Genomic DNA, 6,000 nt, shown 5'->3' on the forward strand with positions numbered 1-6,000 from the left:
GAGTCGTTCTAACATTAGTATATGATGCTCCACACACTTAATGTATGCTAAAACTGCTGCATGTAATAAATAGTAGTAAAAATAAATTACAAACTCTGACATCAATTATAATATCACATACATAATACATGGATTAATGTACCCCCTACTGTACCTTATATGTATCTCACAAATCACCATGATTCGCCATGACCATATTTCCTATATAGGCCAAAGAACTTCAGGATGACTTGTGATCTGCCCATTATATACAGCAGGGGGGATATTATTTTGTTTGCCGTTGTATTCTATTATTTTATGCAGTATAGTGACATCATCATTATAAAGCTTTCATTCTAGATTTAGGAGTAAATATAGTTTGGATTTTTATACGGCAAGTGTATGAGTATTTCAGTTCACTTCTGCACAGTTAATGTGAAATGTGTGTGTATATATATATATATATATATATATATATATTATACCTTGTAGATCATAAGCTCTTGTGGGCAGGGTCCTATCCCCCTCTACATTGTTTATTTTATTTTTATATGATGTATGTGTAACCCCCTCTTGATGTACAGTGCCATGGTATTAATGGTCCTTTCAAATAAATAATAATTTTATATATATATATATATATATATATATATATATAATGAAAAAACTATTGGCAGCACCACCATAACAAATAAAGACGGGTGCAAAGTCCAAGTATGGTAACTGGAGCTTACCCACTTGTAGATAATGAAAAAAATCGGACTGCACTCCAAACGGTTCTTTAGTAAAACAGTAAGTTGTATTTATTCACCCACCACATGGGTGAATAAATACAACTTAGGCCTCTTTCACACTACAGTATGTTGAATTCAGTGTTTTGCGTTCCGTTTTTCACGGATCCGTTGTTCCGTTTTTTGCTTCCGTTGTGGTTCCGTTTCCGTTCCGTTGTTCCGTTCCGTTTTTCCGTATGGCATATACAGTATACAGTAATTACATAGAAAAAATTGGGCTGGGCATAACATTTTCAATTGATGGTTCCGCAAAAAACGGAACGGATACGGAAGACATACGGATGCATTTCCGTATGTGTTCCGTTTTTTTTGCGGACCCATTGACTTGAATGGAGCCACGGACTGTGATTTGCGGCCAAATATAGGACATGTTCTATCTTTTCAACGGAACGGAAAAACGGAAATACGGAAACGGAATGCATACGGAACACATTCCGTTTTTTTGCGGAACCATTGAAATGAATGGTTCCGTATACGGACCGTATACGGAACGCAAAAAACGGACCGCAAAACGGAAAAAAAAGACGGTAGTGTGAAAGAGGCCTTACTGTTTTACTGAAGAACCGTTTGGAGTGCAGTCCGATTTTTTTCATTTTATATATATATATATATATATATACCAGTAGTTTATATACAATTCATGTCCTGCGTGTTTATTTCTGTGAAAGGTCCCTATATGATATTTAAGTAGGCTTAGCAGCTATAGTGCACAGGACGGTATTCAGCTAATCCTAGCCCAGAAGGAGGATGTTGAATTCCCTGTTAATTCCTTTCTGCACATCACTCATGGTGGAATTACAGATGCACTGAGTGTCATGCGTACAGATATAGAACGCACACTTTGCTGGTCTCTTGCTCCCTTTCACACGCTCTTAATGAACCATTCATTTTTTTAATTGCAGAATACATATGGATACTTGAAAGCTTTCCCAAGGTTTTTTTTTTTATCCATTCAGCATATCATACTGTGCTCATGAATATACATTAAGAAAATCAGGAACAGGTGTTTCCAAGGTCCTGTTCCGTGGGAAGCAACATGAAAATGCAAAGCATCTTCTGGAAGAGATAAGAAGGGGTCAACCTTCCTTCCTCGTGTCTGCGGACAGGTGTCACACGCCATCATTAAAATTCAGCGAAAAAAGAGAAGTCATCATTTTATACGACCAGCACACCCTTGTTACTACTGGGGGCTAGGGAACTAGGCTTTCTTCCACCGTTACATAAAGAGGTGTTATAATGATGATAATTATCATAGGTTTTAATGAAATTGCTTGCTAAAAAAAAAATAGCAAAGTCTTATGGGAAAGAGAGAAAGAGTAGTAATGATGAGTGGTGTGACGGAGGTGGCGGCATGTAAGATTAAAGCATTAAGCCTGAATAGCCTGCTATGTCCTTTGCATTAACTCTCATTCAAACTGCCCAAACATTATTTTAACTGACATTTTCTCTATTATTTCTGCTAGCACATTTTAATTGGGAGGTATGATTGATTTGACGAGGGGGGGAGTAGGTAATGGCCTATGCTCTATATTTAATTGCCTGTTAAACTTTGTAACAGATTAAGGGATTCTTACTTATATTAGGGGGGTTACCTCTTCACTGTGGTTGGATTAAACATTTGATTGTGGTTTCATGAATTAAAGCTTAATATCTATTAAGAAAATGATGAGTCTAAATTCCTTTTTGAACTTAGCAAATGTCAGTGGTAACTTTCCTTAATCATGCTGATACCATGACCTCAGTGAGCTTTGGGATCCTTTGAATAAGATCACATGTTCAGGTTCCTTGATGTAGTTTTGAATCTAAAATCAGGAGTGGATCATAAAAGGAAAGAAAGTATAAAGGACGGATATGACTTCTAGTGATGGGCGCGAATATTCGAATCGCGAATTTTAATTGCGGATATCGCCACTTTTGAGAATTTGCAAATATTTAGAATATAGTGATATATATTTCTCATTTTAGAATATTCTAGATTTGATTTCATCTGAACCCATGATCCCTCCCTGCTTCTTGCTTGTGGGCCAATGAGAAGGCTGCAATGTCTTTGTCTGAGCTTAGCAACATCCCTAGCAACCAATAGGAAAGCTGCCTACCCCTTACTATATAAGAACCTCCCCAGCAGCCTTTGTATGCAGTAATTTGCAGACAGCAGTGTCATTGCTGTGCTCTGTGCTTTACGGTTTAATTACATTAGATAGTTAGCTTATATACAGTATATAATACAGATAGTTAGCTCATATATATAATACAGATAGTTAGTGGGAGATAGTCAGTGTAAGTTAGATCCTGATATAGTGTAGCTGACAGGTTGCAGTGCAGGGTGTTAGGCAGTGTGATAGGTTCTGCTGTCCATACATACATGCTACAGACAGAGTGCTGGGATGTCACAACAAAAAATTAGCTATAGTAAGCTACGCCTGTATTGTGTGCACGTTGCGCGCATATTACATTACTCATTTTTGCAATCAAGACCATATTCTCAAATATATGACAAATATTCTACCAAATATTCACGAAGTATCGCAAATTTGAATTATTGGCCCTGCTGCTCATCACTAAGGACTTCTCCTCATTTTGTGAATACACTGGATTCCAAAACTGCATCAAGATACCTGGCCATGGGACCGTAGCCTAAAACACAAGTCCTCATGTCTGCCAGATAACCGTTTTGACTTAAAGGGGTTGGCCACTTTCTGGTTACACTTGACTAATGTGTTTGTAAGATGATTATATGATACTTACTAGTATAGCCTTTGTTGATATTCTACGCTATTTTCTATATTTCATAAGGTATGCCTCCTTGTTTGCCAAATGTTTTGTGCAGTACCACACAGACTTCTTGTCTATAAAATGGCTGCTGATGGAGGGTCATGTGACCAGACAAATCACCTCTATGTGATGTCTCCTCCATCAAAAATACACTGCATCTGCCATCTGAACTTGCACTTTTGGGAGGTTAGTCACAGAAAATAATACACTAACACAATAGAACGCAAACGTTATACAGTGGATATAAAAAGTCTACACACCCCTGTTAAAATGTCAGGTTTCTGTGCTGTAAAAAAGGAGACAAAGATAAATCATTTCAGAACTTTTTGAACCTTTAATGTGACCTATAAACCCTACCAATCAATTGAAAAACAAACTGAAATCTTTTAGGTGGAGGGAGGAAAAAAACGAACTAAAATAATGTGGTTGCATAAGTGTGCAACCCTCTTATAACTGGGGATGTAGCTATGTTCAGAATTAAGCAATCACATTCAAAATCATGTTACATAGGAGTCAGCATACACCTGCCATCATTTAAAGTGCCTCTGATTAACCCCAAATAAAGTTCAGCTGCTCTAGTTGGTCTTTCCTGAATTTTTTTTTAGTCGCATCCCACAGCAAAAGCCATGGTCCACAGAGAGCTTCCAAAGCATCAGAGGGATCTCATTGTTAAAAGGTATCAGTCAGGAGAAGGGTACAAAAGAATTTCCAAGGCATTAGATATACCATGGAACACAGTGAAGACAGTCATCATCAAGTGGAGAAAACATGGCACAACAGTGACATTACCAAGAACTGGACATCCCTCCAAAATTTATGAAAAGACGAGAAGTAAACTGGTCTGGGAGGCTACCAAGAGGCCTACAGCAACATTAAAAGAGCTGCAGGAATATCTGGCAAGTACTGGCTGTATGGTACATGTGACAACAATCTTCCGTATTCTTCATATATCTGGGCTATGGGATAGAGTGGCAAGACGAAAGCCTTCTCTTACAAAGAAAAACATCCAAGCCAGGCTACATTTTGCCAAAACACATCTGAAGTCTCCCAAAAGCATGTGGGAAAAGGTGTTATGGTCTGATGAAAACAAGGTTGAACTTTTTGGCCATAATTCCAAAAGATATGTTTGGCCCAAAAACAACACTGCACATCACCAAAAGAACACCATCCCCACAGTGAAGCATGGTGGTGGCAGCATCATGCCAAGGGGCTGTTTTTCTTCAGCTGGAACTGGTGCCTTAGTTAAGCTAGAGGGAATTATGAACAGTTCCAAATACCAGTCAATATTGGCACAAAACCTTCAGGCTTCTGCTAGAAAGCTGAATATGAAAAGGGACTTCATCTTTCAGCATGACAACGACCCAAAGCATACATCCAAATCAACAAAGCAATGGCTTCACTAGAAGAAGATTAAAGTTTTGGAATGGCCCAGCCAGAGCCCAGACCTGAATCCGATTGAAAATCTGTGGGGTGATCTGAAGAGGGCTGTGCACAGGAGATGCCCTCATAATCTGACAGATTTGGAGTGTTTTTGCAAAGAAGAGTGGGAAATTCTTGCCAAGTCAAAATGTGCCATGCTGGTAGTCTCATACCCAAAAAGACAGAGTGCTGTAATAAAATCAAAAGGTGCTTCAACAAAGTATTAGTTTAAAGGTGTGCACACTTATGCAAACATATTATTTTATTTTTATATTTTTTCAGTATGTTTTTCAATTAAGTTGTACAGTTAATAGGTCACATTAAAGGTGGAAAAAGTTCTGAAATGATTTATCTTTGTCTATTTTTTTACATCACAGAAACCTGACATTTTAACAGGGGTGTGTAGACTTTTTATATCCACTGTATATGGACTAAGCCTTCACTCTGATATGATGAAATTTGAGACTTTCAGCCAAATTTATTTTGATGGAGGAGACATCACATGAGGTGAACATTTGGCATACAAGGAGGCACTCCTTATGAAATATAGAAAATAGAGACTCTCAGCCAATATATTTTGATCAAAACACATCTGTGCCCACCTACAGCGCTATAGTGCTAGTGCATTATTTTCTGTGATTTTTCTTATATAAATGTTGCCATTCGCATCCGCATATCAATTCATTACATCGCGCAGGATGTTTTTTTTATCTTTCTCTGCGTTTGCGCCACCCGCCCCTCATTGAACCCCACAGATGCCACGTTCATCGCTGATCGCAGCATCTGAGATTCAAAATGAGGGCTTTCAGGGTTTACTCATCAAAAAAAAAATACTCACCTTATCCATTTCAGTGCGAAGAGGCCACCACGGCTATCTTGATTGAAGATCTCATGCCAAATCTCACATGGTGCGTGATAGCATCATCAAGCTGTCTGGCATGGTGACGTCATATATCACCACGCACAAGATTGTGTATGGGATATTGAATCAAGATGGCCACGGCGGCCTCTTTGCACTCAAATGGATGAGGTGAGTATA

This window comes from Bufo gargarizans, chromosome 2, assembly GCF_014858855.1.
Source record: "Bufo gargarizans isolate SCDJY-AF-19 chromosome 2, ASM1485885v1, whole genome shotgun sequence".
In the NCBI taxonomy this organism is placed as follows: domain Eukaryota; kingdom Metazoa; phylum Chordata; class Amphibia; order Anura; family Bufonidae; genus Bufo; species Bufo gargarizans.